This window comes from Marmota flaviventris, chromosome 2, assembly GCF_047511675.1.
Source record: "Marmota flaviventris isolate mMarFla1 chromosome 2, mMarFla1.hap1, whole genome shotgun sequence".
NCBI lineage: Eukaryota > Metazoa > Chordata > Mammalia > Rodentia > Sciuridae > Marmota > Marmota flaviventris.
The window spans coordinates 127,240-143,841 of NC_092499.1; the positions used below are offsets into that span (position 1 = coordinate 127,240).

The 16,602-nt window shown below is 50.8% G+C and overlaps 1 long non-coding RNA gene across 1 annotated transcript; it reads left to right on the plus strand.

The window, feature by feature from the left end:
• The first annotated feature begins 704 nt into the window (after positions 1 to 704).
• Positions 705 to 1,643, plus strand: LOC114082161 (uncharacterized). Its single transcript, XR_011705644.1, has 3 exons — positions 705 to 801; positions 966 to 1,226; positions 1,312 to 1,643. It is a non-coding gene; the product is annotated as an uncharacterized lncRNA (long non-coding RNA).
• Positions 1,644 to 16,602: the final 14,959 nt, after the last annotated feature.

Below are 16,602 nucleotides of genomic sequence, written 5' to 3' on the forward strand. Positions count from 1 at the left end.
GGTGGTAACATTAAGGAGATGAGCAAGGTCTTACCTGAGTCACCCCAGGACCAGGGGTCAGTGTTTTCAGTGAATTTATGATTAACACCAGAGTGAATTGGGAGAGGAGCCTATATATCTTATTAATATGTCATGTTCACTCAGTTAGGCAGGAGATAAATTCCTGAATCCTCATCAAGAGATCAGCAACTACACCTGTCCTCTCAGTGACCACACCTCTCTATAGACAGTGTCCACTGTTCTCTCCAAATGCTGGGCTGTGGGCAAGGCAGGCCTCACTGCAGGGATGCTGCACAGGGAAGGGACCTGGGGCTCCTCCCTCACCCAGCCTGCCCTGCATGCCTGCTCTGTCTGATGCCAAGCTGTGCTGCTTGAATGAACTCATTGGTCCTTAGCCTCAGGCTGCAGCTGAGAGCTGCTTCTACTCCCAGGACTCTCACCTGGCCCAGCACCTCCATCCTGTCCTCTCCTGGTGGAGACCAGAGGGCAGGACAGGTGACGTGAAGAGCTCAGGGAAGATTCCTGCCCACTGCTGTCCACAGGCATTGGCTGGACAGTCAGGAGGACAAGCAGGGAAGAGGGTGGAGGGCAGTGGGCATAAAGAAAAAAAAAACCCTCCCCTCCTGAGACCCTGCTCCCTCCTCTCCTGCTCAGTCTGTAGCCCCCAAATCTCACAGAGATGAAAGAGAAGAACTCATCCTGAGAACAAAGGGGGGCTCTTCTCCTGGATGTGGGGAACCCCATCCTCAGCCCTGGGCTCTGTTCAGTCATCACTGAGGGCTTCTCCTTCAGGGCTGGGAGGTGGACCTGGGCCTCTTGCATGCTGGGCACGTTCCTGCCACTCTGACACCCTCCAAGGTGCAGGGAGGAAGGGCTTGGGGGAGGCAGGGCTGGGCTCAGGAGGGTGGGCTCCCCCTTCTGACAGCCTTCCAGCTCCCCTGAAACCACCTGCTCTCCTCTCACAGGTAAAGCTCCACCTGGGTTCAAGACAGGGACACATCTCAGGAGCACAGAGGACCTGGGCAGCCTGACCTCAGCCTCTCCAGATATCAGAAGAGCCTCACCCACATGCAAATCCCTCCTCCTGCTCTGGGTTCAAAGGCCCTCTGGGCTGTGGGAGCTCCCAGCTCTCTGCTCAGACAGGGCTGAGGTCTCTGGGAAGGCAGGTGTGGTCTAGAAGATGAGGCTGCTGGGTCTTGTCCTGTGCCTGGTCACAGCTCTCCAAGGTGAGTGTCCCCAGTATCAGACCTGGGTCCATTGGGAGGTTTTGACTACAGGTGACTGACAGGGTGTGATGGTCCTTGTCCCCAGGTGTCCTGTTCCAGGTGCAGCAGGACCTGGCCTGGTGAAGCCCTCGCAGACCCTGTCCCTCACCTGTGCTGTCTCTGGATTCTCCATCACAACCAGTGGTTACTGCTGGAGCTGGATCCGTCACCCCCCAGGGAAGGGGCTGGAGTGGATAGGGTACATAAGTTATGGTGGTGGTAGTAACTACAGCCCATCCCTCAAGAGCCGAGTGTCCATCTCCAGAGACACATCCAAGAACCAGTTCTCCCTGCAGCTGAGCTCCCTGACCACTGAGGACACAGCCACCTATTACTGTGCCAGAGACACAGTGAGGGGACCTCACTGTGAGCCCAGACACAAACCTCTCTGCTGCTCACCCAGGGCCAGCAGGGGGCGCTCAGCACACAGGAGTCAGGTCAGCCCAGAAGCAGCTGCAGATGTGAGTTGGGGCAGGTTTCCTCCATCTGGAGGCCTGTCCATACCACCTTCCCAGGGGGTCTCTGTGGCCTTGTGGTCTCTACTTATCTCTGATGTGTCTGAAGATAACCATCCTGTTTTTGTGACGTTCTTTTTCTTTTGAAATAGTGCATCTTACATAGATTTATTATAGGTTTTCATTTTGACATAGTCACATATATTCATTGTCTATAAAATCTCTGTTGCTCTCACAACATCTCCTTTTAAATTTTCCTCCTACTTCCCATTATTTAACTGATCTTTCTTCCACAAGTTTCTAATTTTCATTAAATTTTACACTATTTGTGTGTGTGTGTGTGTGTGTGTGTCTGTGTGTGTGTGAAACTCACAGTGGTTCACTCCCACAGGTGCAGGACTCCCACGTGGGCAGAATTGGCCAATAATATCTGCTCAGCTCACTCCTGGCCCCTCCCTTCTCCTGTCCCTCCTCCCTCACCCTTAGTCACCTCCTGATCCCCACTGACCTCTTCTATGCTCTTGGGGTTCCCCTTCCTTTCCCTCCCTTATTTGTGGCAGCTCCCACAGAGGACAGCCAACACTCACCTGACTCCCTGAGCCTCTCTCATTCCTCTTCCCTAATGTCCTCCAGCTCCGTCCACTCACCATCATCTCACTCCTCCTATTGGCTGAGCAGAGCTGCAGTGTTGGTACATGACCCACATTTCCTTTATCCATCCACTAGTGAAGGGCCCCTGGGCTGGTTGCATAACCTGGTCTTGGGAATTGCACTGTATAAACCCTGCCGTGGCCATGTCCCTGCACTGTGCTGACTGGGGTCTTGGGGTAAATACCAAGCAGCAGGAGAGCTGGGTCCCACTGTGGCTTCCTCCCTGTTGTTCTGAGGGGTCTCCACCTGCTCTCCTCAGGGTGGTTCTCATCTGCTGTCCCACCAACAAGGTGTGAGGGTCCTCTCCCCAGGTTTCCTCCAGCACCTGTCATTACTTGTATTCTTGATTACTGCCATTCTGTGATCATGGGATGCCATGCACACACAGGACAACCAATACTCAGTGACCTTCCTGGAGATTGTAATCTGGCCTGGTTGACTCAGCACCCTGACAAGGGCAGGGACACATGAGGAGAGGGCAGACCTCGCTGGAAGGTGGACCACAGAATAAAGCTTGAAAATTGACCACAACGTGCAGAACACAGCAAGTATTTTCACCAAGATACAAATGAGCTCTCTGGAGCTCACCCTGACCTAAATACACAATTTAGCAAATACCAGGGTGGACAGCCCTCTGCAGCCCAGGAGAATGACAAGCAGTTTCCACAGACTCTCCTTGACTGCCCTCCCTTGATGGGTCCTGCACTTAGGAACCTCCTTCTCGGGAGATCCATAGAGAGGGGAGCAGAGTAGCAAGAGGTGCAGAGTCCTGCCACACCCCTCCATAGCAGGTGATGAAGAGGACGGGGCAAATCTCCCCAGTGAAGGTTATTCTAGAATGTTCCCTGATGAGCTGGGAATGAGGCTCCTGTGAAGTCCCTCCCACACCTCAGTCTCGCCATGAGGACAGCATCAGACAAACCCAAGAGGAGACTCGTTCAGCATAATGTCTGAAAAACCCTCCTCCCTCCTGGGATCTCCAGAGATGAGAGGAGCAGAGGAGCAGTTCTGACATGGTGACGGACACCCATCAGATCCCACATGTGAGGTCTGTCTCCATTAGTTAGGGCGCCTCCTCCACTGTCACCTGAGACTCAGGCCATCCAGACATGCTCCAGGGACCCACACAGAAGGTCCCTTGTGCTGGGGAGCAGGATGGACCTCAGCAGCCCAGCCTGGACACACTCACTGTGCACTCCTGCAGGAGGGGCCCTCATATGACCACACCTCAGACCCACTGTGCAAGGTGGTCCTGGTAAGTGGGCAGGGCATCCCGAGATGGACAAGTGGAGGACACAGGTCTTCTCTTTGTCCACACAGCAAGCCCAGGAGCCCAGGACCACACCAGTGCAGTAGGTGGGCCCATACCACCCATCAGGGCTGGCAGGACCACACAGACCTGAGCATCCCTCAGCATCCCCAGGTGCTGTCCAGTGTGGCCAGGGTCAAGCTTGGCTCTGGGTGTTCTTGTGCCTGCTCTGCTGGCTAAGGTTGGAGAGGCTCCTTAAGTTCCCAGCAGTCCTGACCTCCAACAGTGGCCATCACCTGCAGGGAGGGACTGTCCATGCTAAGTCTCCTGTCCCCCTTCCCAACCCCAGAAAGTTTTTTTCTGTTTTACTTTAATTATCACTTAATTTTGCATTAATCACTGATTTTCAGTCCTGATTACATGATATAATTTCTTAGAAGAAAAAAATTTTGTAGCAAATGAAATACTTATTTAGTGAAATCTCACATTCAGTGTGAAGAGCAAGAGTCAGTCTTCCTTAACCATGACCACTGGGCTCCTGCCTGACTCCAGCTCCCCTGGATGGAGATGTCCCTAGTGTGTCCCAGGACATGGGCTTCCCCTCCTGGAGCCCAGGCACAGGGCCACCTTCTTGGGAGGAGGAGGGCAGCAGCAGTTCCTCCCTGTGGTCACTGCGCTGTGTGCAGGACTGAGGGCCAGTCCTGGCTCCACCATGAAGGCGACTCTCAAACTTGACAGTCAGTTTCCATCTCAGGCCTCTCTGCAGCATGGACATCCTGGTGTGGTACAAGGGGCCCACTGGCTGAGGCCTCTGTCCACTCACTGCCCTCCCAGGGCCTGTTCAGGCTGTGACGTTTGTGCAGCTGAGTCGGAGCAGAGCAGTGGTTAGAGTCTTCTCCACACTCACTGCTCTCTCAATGCCTGTGAGCTCCCTCCTCTCCAGGTTGTGAAAAGGTGGTGGGTGTGGTGAAGGACTTCCCAGATATGAAGCATCTGGACGTTTCTCTCCTGTGGACTCTGCTGCTGGATGAAGGTCAGTGCTGGCTGAGGGGTTTCCCACATCACTGCACTCACAGGCCTCTCTCCACCATGGAGCCTGTGGTGCTGAGCAGGTGTGGGATTTGCTGAAACCCTCCCCACATTCACTGCATGGGAAAGGCTGGTCTCCAGGGTGAACGCTTAGGTGTGCAATGTGATTGGCATTTCTGCTGAAGACTTTCCACATTCACTACACCTGGGTGTCCTGTCCATTGGGCTCTATCTGGAGTGTGAAAGGCTGGACTGATGGTGAGCAGCTGCCCACATGCTCTCAATTCCTGGGGCCTTTCCCCTGTGAGAGGCCCCTGCACTCAGTGCTCCCTGGAGGCTGCCCTCTGGTGAGTCCCCTGCTCCCTGAACACACTTGAGCTGCTGAACGTCCTTCCCACCTCCCTGCTCTCCAGGCCTCTCCCACAGGTGGTTCTGCAGCTGCTCAAGGCTGGGACCCCGTCCTCCTCTTTTAAGTGTTGCTCCCCAGGGCACAGCATGGGGTGCTGAGGGTTCCCACTTAGCTCTCCTCCTGTGGGTGCCTCTGCCCAGATGGAGCTCCACAGCCTCTGCTCTGTGCCAACAGCCCTTCTCCATCCACAGGGGGTTCTGCAGCCTCAGGAGCCCAGGCCAGGTCCTGCCCCACAGCTGATGACCTCAGACTGTCTCCCTGCTGGTGCTGTCACGGCAGCCACCACAGGTATCTGGTCTCGGTGTGGACACAAAGTCGGGCTCAGTACCCCCCTCCTACCTTGGCCACCTCAGCAGAGCCAGCTCTCCCCTGGTCAATAAGGAGAGTCTAAAATCCCTGATTTCCACCCTACCGCTGACTGACCAGATGAGGACATTAAGTAACTCCTGTTGTGTTAATTGCTCTGGAGAGAGAGAGAGAGAGAGAGAGAGAGAGAGAGAGAGAGAGAGAGAGACTGGGGTAGAGAAAGTAGGAGGTGACCCTAGGCCCAGAGTCTCTGTGGAGCAGCTGTGCAGGCACAGACACAGGAGGCCTCAGATGTCCATGGAGAACTTGAGAATCTCAATCCTCCCAGGGGTATGAGCAACTTCATCATGAGGGTTTATTGTTTTAATTGCTTTTTTATTTTTTAAATACATGACAGTGGAATGCATCACAATTATTATTAGACATATAGAACACAAATTTTCATATCTCTGGTTGTGTATAATGTATGCTCACACCAATTCATGTCTTCATACATGTACTTGGATAATAATGCCCATCATATTCCTCCATCATTACTAAACCCCCTCCCTTCCCTCCCACCCCTCTGCCCTATCTAGAGTTCATCTATTCCTCCCATGCTTTGTCTCTCTACTCCACTATGAGTCAGTCACCTTACACCAGAGAAAACCTTCACCATTTGTTTTTTTTGGGGGGATTGGCTATCTTCACTTAGCATTATATTCTCCAACTCCATCCATTTACCTGCAAATGGCATGATTTTATTCTCTTTTATTTCCTGAGTAATATTCCATTGTGTATATATGCCACATTTTAATCCATTAATCAACTGAAAGGCATTTAGGTTGGCTCCATCATTTAGCTATTGTGAATTGTGCTGCTATAAACATTGATGTGGCTGTGTCCCTGTAGTATGCTGTTTTTAAGTCCTTTGGGTATATACAAAGGAGCGGGATAGCTGGGTCAAATGGTGATCCCATTCCAAGATTTCCAAGGAATCTCCATACTGCTTTCCATATTGGCTGCACCAATTTGCAGTCCCACCAGCAGTGTATAAGTGTGCCCTTTTCCCCACACCCTATCACGAGGGGGTTTAAGAAGGAGTGCTGCAGAATACAGTGACCCACTGACCCTGGGGGAACAAGGATGTGAGCTTTCCCTTGAACATGCTGTCCCCAGCACCTACAAGAGCCCCACAAGGACAACATAGCACCCATCCAGAACTTCTTGTGTGGCTAACTGAGCAGAGCAAGGCACTGAGGAGGCCACCCCCTGTGTCCTCCCTCTGCATGGCTGTGCACTCCTGCAGGGAACACCCCTCTGTGTGGTGCTGCCACCCCTGACCACTGGGCCTCCCCATTCCTGGATGGCTGGCAGGAGGAGGACCAGCAGGAAGCAGGAAGGAGACCCCAGTTCCCCCCACACCAGTCCCCGGTGCCTCTGAGCAGCAGGAGACAAACACCTCTCTAGGAAGGGTGGGGTCCTGCACTGTGCCCCCCACTTTATCCTCATCTTCAGTCTCAGGCTGAAATCCCAGCCCTGACTGAGCAGCCCTGTCTCCTCCTCATGGGGCCTTCATTGTAGCATTGAGGTCCTGACACTGCTCCTCGGCCTGGTGACAGCACCCTGTGTGAATGTCCAGGGATTTCAGGAGCAGGGTGAGGGCATGCAGTTCTGGTGTGATTGACTGAAAGTGAGGCTGCTCTTCCCCTCATGTCCCCACCCAGGTGTAGGTCCAGAAGTTGGGACCAGGCCTGGTGAAGCCCATGTACACCCTGTCCCTCACCTGTGCTGACTTTGTTTCTCTCCACGCAGCCATGGTGTGAGCTGGATCCACCAGGCTTCAGGGAGGGGCATGGAGTGGGTTAGAAGGAAGGATGGAGGTGGAATAGATACCATTCCACACGTGGTCCTGAGTCCTTGCTGGTCCTCAGTGCTCCTTGATGGAGTTGAGCACATGCTGGTCCTTTCCCCCAGGTTTCCTTGGCCTACTTCAGCTGCAGGGGTTGGGACCAGCCTAGTAGATAGTCAGATTCACCAGGGACACTTCCAAGAGCCAGGTTTCATTAGCACACAACAGGGTGAAACCTGAGAATATGGCTGTGTATTCCAGTGGGAGACACCCAGTGAGGGAACTCAGTGTGAGCCCAGTCACTCACCTGCCTGCAGGGGGCGCTGAGGACCAGCAGGGGGTGCTGAGAACAAGCAGGGGGAGCTGAGGAGCAGCAGGGAGCAGAGGACCAGCAAGGGGAGCTGAGGACCAGCAGAGAGAGCTCAAGACCTGCAGTGGGATCAGGACCACCAGTGCCCCTTAGGGTCAGGAGGGAGCTCAGGCTCAGCACATAGAGTGAGGACCAGCAGAGACATTTAGGATCAGCAGGGGAAGCTCAGGACCACCAGGTTCACATCTCAGCCCCAGGAGAAGATAGAGCAGTGTCCTGGGTGGGATTATTTTATATATTGTAGTTTTCTGAGAAAACTCAGCAATTCTTCCAGAATTTGAATTCCCCTTCTTAATTTTTTCAATTATATTTTCAGTTAATAATATTCTGTTTTCCTAGTCTAGATCCAAATTCTTGTGATGCATAACATTTTTCTGAATATTGACCTTAAGTCCTGAGCCTTGATGACTATCCCAATAAGGCTGAGGAATTTAAATACTGTGTGACTCCTTCTCCTTATTTGCTGTGCTCACAGAGGAGGAGCCACATATCTATGTTTGAAGTGATAGGAGGGGAAGGCAGGGGATGTGGGGATAAAGATAGTAGAATGAAACACACATTATTCCCTTATGTTTGTATGTGACTGTATGACCAATGTGATTCTACAATATGTGTACTCAGAAAAGTGAGAAATTATACCCCATCTATGTATGATACATCAAAGTATATAAGTGCATTCTACTGTCATGTATAACTAATTAAAACAAATTAAAAAAAATTTAAAAAAAGAAATGTACCAGTCAGAGTCTTTGTTGCGTATGAGCTGTCTCCGTCACCATGAGCTCTGTGACATCACACCCCACAGCCAGGCCCCCAAAGTCAGAGGTGCCCACTCCTCCTGCATGTGTGCATGGCCTGTGCACAGGGGTGAGCTGAGTGAGATATTGGGGAGAAGGGGGATCCCTTGGCAAAAACCCAGGATAAAGCATGGACTGTGGGAGCTGCAGGTCTGCTCTGCCACTGGCCTCAGGACCCTGAAGACACACTTTGTCCAGGACATTGTGACCCGATCTTGCTGTGGGTTGCCTCCAATCCTGAGAAGCCCCAGGACACCTGGCATCTGGGAGGCAGCATGGAGCCTGCCTGGGTTTCCAGCCACTGTGGCTGCATTGCAGGGTGACAGAGAGGGACACCTGGGCTCTGTCCCTGCTCACGTCAGTGCCCACCATCCTGAGTCCAGCTGCAGCCTGGGTGAGGATGAGCAGTGGCAATGTTTATGTACAGGTGATCTAAGGTGCTCCTGGTTCATCTCAGAATATTAAATCACTGGGAGTATTTTAAAAAATATGTGCTGGTTGGGAGCTAGGCACTGATTTTAGATTTGAAATTTGGAAGTGGCTAAAATCCATAGTACTAAATTTTGTAACAATTCTTGTCACTTCTATTTCTATCATTAAGAATTTCATGTTTTTATTTTTATTATTTTATTTGTGCATGATAAAAGTAAAATTTTGTGGTTTGTTTTGATGTAATTATAGATGCATACATAATTTTATAGCAGAGCAATATTTCCTCTGTATCTTTTATATCTTAAATTTCCCTACCTGTCATCATCTCCTCCATTTATTATATACAATGAGTTTCCTTTGTTGTATGGCTATGATGTCCTTATAAATACCTAATTAATAATTGTACACTGTACAAATGTTGGTGTCTTAATTAACAAAAAACATATCGCTTCTGCATTTGGATGGCATTTTCTGAGGGGTTAATTTTCCCCAATGGTTTGGTTTCTGTCTCCTTTTCCTCAGGACACTTTAGAACTTGCTCTGGGGATCTCACTCAGCTCCTTCCAGCCCCAGGTAGACGCAGGATCACTTTAACTAAACATGATGCTGCTCATTTGCAGACACACTATGTTTGATAGCTTAAGCCTGCTTTTCTGAATATAATACTTGGTCTTATATAAAGGAGACATATGACTTGAGACACTAATACATTTTAAAGGGCCTGAAAAAGTACTGATGTCTTGTATGCTGTTGTCTTTCTCATGTGAGGGTGCTTGATCATCCACATCACTAAGAATGTCAGCATCTCTCCATCAGACAGCAGCTGGCCATTCCACATATATTTTCACACTTACACTGAAACCTACCTCTAGTGAGGCAGAGGACAGCACCCTGACACAGGGGTGCCAGGCGCCATGATGGGTCCCAGGCTGTGCACACCCAGCTGTCCATCACCTGTCCCTCCTGGGTGTGGGGAGCCCACCAGCTGCACTTCCCCAGTCACTGTGAAGCACAGCCTGGCTGTGGGCCACAGGTGCCCTGTGAGCTGCAGAGCCTCAGGACAAGGCCCTCTCTGCATGTGGTCCTCACCACCCACCCTCACCCCAGCCCTCCATGCACCTTCCCATCTCCAGGGGCCACTGTCCTCTCTCTTTGGAGCTGATGCAGTAGCTTCCCCAGATGAGGGATGGTGTGGTGATGGTCTCCCTCTGCCTGACCCATTCCCGCTAGGTCCATGTGTTCCAAGGCCATTCTCCGTGCCAGGAGGGAGAGCTTGCCACTGTTTGGGGCTATATAATATTTCCTAGTCTATAAACAATACATGTTCTTCATCTAGCTATCCCTGATGGACTCATTGTTTGATTGTGAAAGGTTCTTCAATATTCAAGGGTGTGCAAATACTTTCTTGACATATGGATTCTCTCCTATGGATAATTATTCAGTACCTGGATGGCTACATCATGGGAAGTCCTAATTTCATTTTTGAGGAAGCTGCACAGTGTTTTCCATGCAGCTGTGCAGTCTGCATTCCCAGCAGTCAACCAAAGCTCCCTGCCCTCCCCTGTGAGCATCTGCCATCTGCTGCTCTTTACAGGGAGCCTTTCCACCAGGGAGGGTTGGAACCTCACTGTGGGTTTGTCAGCATTTTTATGGATTCGTGGTATCAAGTACTTTATTTGGTGCTGGTGATTGAACCCAGGGCCCTTTGCATGCAAGGCACACACTCTACCAACTGAGCTATCTCCCCAGCCCTCAAGCAGTTTAATGAATTCTTTCTGTTCATGTCTGTGTGCTCATTGAGGAATGCATATGCAGGTCACTTGTCCAAGAGCTGCCAACTGTCGGGTACTTGCTCTGGGTCATCTTTGGCTACTGAGCTGCTGGCTTTTCCCACTTAATCAGCATAACTAATACTTGTTGGGGAACAGGCTTCCAGATGCCTTTTCTGATACTGTGTGGCTGTTCTCCTCCTCTGTAGCTTCCTTTGCTGTGGAGAACCCTGCTCCTTGGTGAATCCCAGTGTTCACTTTGACTCTATGGCCTTTGATTTCAGGTTCTGACCCAAACTCTCCCCTGTATGAGCTCCACGCAGCGTCTCCCAGGTCTCCTTCCAGGGCTTTCTCATCTCAGGAGCTGTCTGTGAGGCCATCACTGATTTGGAGCTGAGGTCTGCACTGGTGAGAGTCAGGGTCCAGCTCCTCCTCCTGCCTGTGGTCGTCCAGTTTTCCCAGATCTGTTCAGTAAAAAATTCGCCTTCTTCCAATAAGTGCTTGTGGGGTTTTGGTCAAAACCCCGTGGACTGCATCTGTGGGGCCAACCCTGTCCTCTAGTCCCCCTCTGGTCTATGTGTGGGTTCTGTGCAGGACCGGCTGTCTTGGCTGCTGTCACCTGTGGTATGTGTTCTGTCCCACTTACTGATTCCTGGTTTTGGCCCTTGCACTTTAGGAACCCGGTTGAGGAAGTCGGTGTCTGTGTCAGTACAGAGGAGGGTTGGTGCAATATTTGATTCTAACCCTTTCAGAGTGTCCAGTCTAATTAATCAATATCTGATCAACTTTGAGGTGACATTTTACAGGGTGAGGGATAGTGACCTATTATATTCTTTTACATATTGATATTCAGTTTTCCCAGCACTCTCTCTTGAAAAGCCTGTAATTTCTGCAACATGATTTTGAAAACTGTCAAGCACCAGATCAGTGCACTTAGGTTGGTCTGTCTCTGTACCTCCTACTCTGGCCCCTTGGTCTCCATATTGGCTTTGGTGACAGTGCCATGCTGGTTTAGTTACTGCAGCTCTGTAAAGTAATTTGAGGTCACATGTTGTCATCTCCAGGTTCACTCTTCCTGCTTAATCACTTTGCCTACTGTGTGTTTGTGATTTCTCCACACAAATACTAGGACACTTGTCTGGTTCTTCTAAGAAGGTTGTTGGTATTTGTTGGAGATTTCACTGAATCTGTGTAACATTTGAGGTAATCAAGGGTGTGCAAATACTTTCTTGATATTATTGATTCTGATGATAGCAGAACATGGGGGGCTTTTCCATCTCTAAGTTCTTCAGAGTCTCCCTGTGTTATTCACTATTTCCATTGAAAAGATCTTTCACCTCCCCAGTTGAATTTTTCCCCAAGTTTTTTTAAAGGTCATTTAGAATGAGAACATTTCCTTGATTTATTTTTTCAGATGACTCATTTTGGAATACAGGAAAGTTGTTTATTTATCTATGCATGATGTAGTTAGCTCTATTGCTACACTTGTTTATCAGACCTAGAAGCCTTCTGTTGGAGATTTTGGTTCTAGATATTGGATCCCATCACCAGCAAGCAGCATATTGAGACTTCTTTCTTTCCTCTGTAATACTTTAATTTCTTTTTCATGCCTGATGGCTCTGGGTAGAGGTTTTAGGGACTATGGATACAAAACCAACTTTCAAATAAACTAAGAGATGTTTTCTAGGAAACAAAAAGAAGATTTAAAATCCCCTAACAAACTAAACAAAACAAAAAGAAGAAGATCCAATCGATAGATATAAAACAGAAGATATTGCTACTGAAATCAAGAAATTAGAAGCTATTTTTAAAAATATCCTCCAGTAAGCTAGGAAAACGTGAAGAAATTGGCAAAATTCTAAATGCATGTGAACTAGATAAATTGAAGCACAAGAATCTACAAATCTCAAACAGAAAACTATGAAGCAATGAAGCTGAACAGCCATAAAACCTTCCACAAGAGGAGAGCCCAGAAGCAGAATGATTTGCAGTTGATTCTAAGAGACTTTAACAAAGAGATGAGGCCCACCTCCTCATGTTGTTCCATGAAATGAAAAAGAAGGAAACACTGAAAATAATCCTTCTGTGAAGCCAGTAACACCTGGATACCCAAACCAGACATAGAGACACCCAGGAGAGAAGACTTCAGACCAACATCACTGATGAACAGAGATGAGAGACTCCTTCATAAAATATTGGCACCCTGTACTCAAGGACACACGAGAAGGTGGGGACCATGATCAGTGGGTTTCTCCACAGGGTGGGAGGTTGGCTCAACATACAGATCCATAATGTCATATCCATCTGTGAGTCACCACATGAATAGAGGTGGGGACAAGAGTCACACCATGACATCAACAGAGACAGAAAAATAATTTTACATCATCGAGTATCTCATCATGTTTAAAAGACTGGAGAAACTAGAGGTACAAGGGCCTTTCCTCAACCTCATCAGGGCTACATGTGACAAACCCAAGGCCACTACCATACTAAATGGAGATGACCTCAAAACAGTTCTTCCAAGCTCAGGACACGACAAGGACTTGTATTCCTAAAGCCTCAAAAACACCTGGTTGAGCAGGTATTATGTCTTTCATTCTCCCCACACTGTGTCACCCATAACATAAATAATTATTTCCTAAAAGAAGGTTGAAGAGTCCCATGGGCTCCTTGTTCTTTCCACCTGAGGAGTGCATTCACTGCACCTTGGTCAAGTGTTCGTGGAGCAGCTGGGCCTCACAGTCCTGGGGGCTGCATGGTGCTGGGGCCACTCTGGCAGCCTGGACAGCTGAGGGGCTGCTGGCAGAGTAGCAGAGGTGCAGCCCATCTGTCCCCAAGGGCTGCCTGGGGTGGCCCTCCAGCAGGCCCAGGTCAGCAGTGCAGCAGGCCCCATGAGTGCAGAGGTGGCTGTCAGATTAGAGGACAGCACAGGGCAGGCAGCACCTGGGGACAAGGGCGAGATGCTCTCAGCACCCAGGGCTGGCTTTGCACCTCCACAGGGACTCTGTGCAGTGGCTGCTCAGGGCCTGCTCAGCTGCCCTGGGGACCTTGTTGGGGATTACAGGTTCGTGCAATGCCACCTGGGGTCCTGGGAAAGGTGTGTGGCCCTTAGAGCTGTCCCTGCTCTCAGCATGTCCTGCCACTCAGGGAGGGCCCAGGGCTCTTCCCTCCCTTGTACAAGTGTGGACTTATGGCCAGCTATGTCCTGTGTCTCCAGGTGGATGGACAGTTCCTCCCTGACCAGCACACACCTGGGTAGGGAGGCTGAAGGGAGCAGCCAGCCAGCTGCTTCCCAGGACCCTGGGTGGGGTCCCTGCATGGCTCTGTGCAGTGGAGCCTGGTGTGGAGTCCAGGCTGGCTCTGCTCTGTCCCCACCACTGCTGGGGCCTGTTTCCCAGAAGTTCCCAGCTTGTGCTGAGGCCTGGGTGCTCAGTGGCTCCAGAAGCACAGGTGTCCCCTGTCAGGGGTGAAGGATGATTGACAGCTCCTTGTGTGGTAGTTCAGAGGCAGCACCTGCACAAGGGGCCCCACCTGAAGGTGGCCTCCACAGAGATCCTGCCTGTCACCCATATGCTCTGTGTGGTGGGGGCAGGTCGAGCACTCCCTCCCTCCACAGTGCTCTGTCCTGCACCAGTGGCCATAGACTGACCAAGGTCTATGGGTAGGGAGAAGAGCAGGAGCCTCTGCAGCTCCCTCATCCACCAAGGATCCCCCACTAGGGCATTTCTAGCAGGAGATTAATTGATGGCCCAGAACATCTGGGCCACTTTGCACAACCACACAGAGACCCACAGTTTCATGTGCAAGCTCCGACCCTCAGGCTCCAGCACCCCAGGAGCTGTCCCAGGAGATGTGGCTGGTGTCGATGTTGCTGGCTCTATTCTGCAGTGAGCTTCCAGGAGGAACACCTGCTGCCTTTCCCTCAGCCCTGGCCTTCCCTGGAGGACATGTCCACATTCTCTGTCCATGGTCCCTACCTGTTCCTGCATAATTCTTCTCCCATCCAACACATCAACATGTTCCTCCCTGTGATGTCTTCCCATCCTCTGCGCCCTGCAACTGTGTGGACACAGGAGGTACATTCTACATGCTCCACATGCAGACCACAGGCTTGGCAGACACGATGCTGGTGATGGACAGCAACAGCCTGGACACACCTCACCCCTACCTGCACATGAGCGTCTCACAGAGTCGGTTATTTCCCTGGGATCTTTATGTCAATATGAAATGAGGAGATTAAATCCCCTGGAAACTGACCAGGTGGAAGGATTACCAGGACCAGGAATTTGCTGTCATGGTTCACATATGAGGTGGCCCACAAGCTCACGTGTGAGACAAAGGAGAGAGGACTAGATTACCAGAGTTCAAATCTAAAGTGGATTAATCCACTAACATGGATTGACCTGTGGCAACTGTAGGTAGGTGGGGGGTAGCTGGAATACTGGGTCACTGTGGTGTGCCTCTGGGGGACACTCTGTGTCCCTGATGGATGGAGCTCACCTGCTTCCTGGTGGCCATGTCCTGAGCTGCTTTCCTCCTCCACACCCTTCTGCCATGGTGTTCTCCCTCCCGGGCCAGAGCTAAGGATTGCCACCTTGCACTCCAACCTCCTAAGTCATGACCCAAGGGAAGCTTGTCCTCCTCTGTGTTCTCAGAATTTTGGTCAGGTGACAAAACAATGTCAAATATTGATATATTTTTAGGAGGTTTTCTTATGGCCACATCATACATCCACTAAGTTTCTCTGATTTTCACGAACACTTTGTGCTGAATGGTGAAAGCAAACAGAAGCCCTTGCACAGGTGGGGTGGGGAAGACTCACACCTGGCACAGGTGAGGTGGGGAAGACTGTCACATGGAGGGTTCCAGGTTCCCCAGGTCAGGAACTGGGATAATATGAAGATGTCTCCCCTTGGTTCTGCCTGGAAGAACAGCTTTCTAATAAGATGATTTGCCAGGACTTGGAAACTTCACCCTGGGGCACACATGGCTTTGCAGGTGGTGAAGACATGGAGACCAGCATGTGGGTAGCTGTGACACTAAATGACTAGTATTGTCCTTCCCATAATTGGAAGAGGCTCTGTCGGTCACTTTCTTAGTGGCCTGGACACTGCCCAGATCCTCAAGTAGCAGAATGTGTCTTCATGCATAGACATGCCTCCCCCCAGCCCCAGGGGTCGAATTACCTTACCTGTCCTTGTAACCCTGCCCCTCTTGGAACTTTCTAAAGACTGAGGTTCCCCCCCAATAAAAGCTCATTTTAAAATGCAATAGCTCTCCCTTGCCAGCCCCTTGGGACTGTCCTCACTCTCTCATTTGGGGAGCTTGAGCCAAGAGCAAAGGAGCCATCCTGAAGTTTGATATAAAGGTAAGGTGTGTGTCTGTGCTTTACTTGATATCACAGGAAATTCCCCTTAGTGACCTTAAGTTTACCTGCCCACACTGGTCAGGGGTGCACCAGCAGGTCTTACCTGACCACCCCAGGACCAGGAGGTGGGTGCTGCAGGCTCAGTGTTTGCAGGGAGCTCATGGTCAACACCACAGGGAACAAGGAGAGGAGCCCACATGTCTTATTAGTGGGCTGTGCTCACTCAGTTAGGCAGGAGGTCAATTCCTGAACCTCATCAGGAGGTCAGCAACTACACCTGCCCTCTCAGTGACCCCACCTCACTAAAGACAGTGTCCACTGTTCTCTCCAAATGCTGGGCTGTGGGCAAGGCAGGTCTCACTGCAGTGATGCTGCACAGGGAAGGGACCTGGGCCTCCTCCCTCACCCAGCCTGCCCTGCATGCCGTCCTGTCTGCTGTCAGCCTGGCTCGGCTGCTCTGGGGGACTCAGGGGCTCTCAGCCTCAGGCTGCAGCTGAGAGCTGCCTCTGCTCCCAGGACTCTCACCTGGCCAAGCACCTCCATCCTGTCCTCTCCTGGTGGAGACCAGAGGGCAGGACAGGTGAGGGGAAGAGCTCAGGGCAGATTCCCACCCACTGCTGTCCACAGGCATTGGCTGGACAGTCAGGAGGACAAGCAGGGCAGAGGGTGGG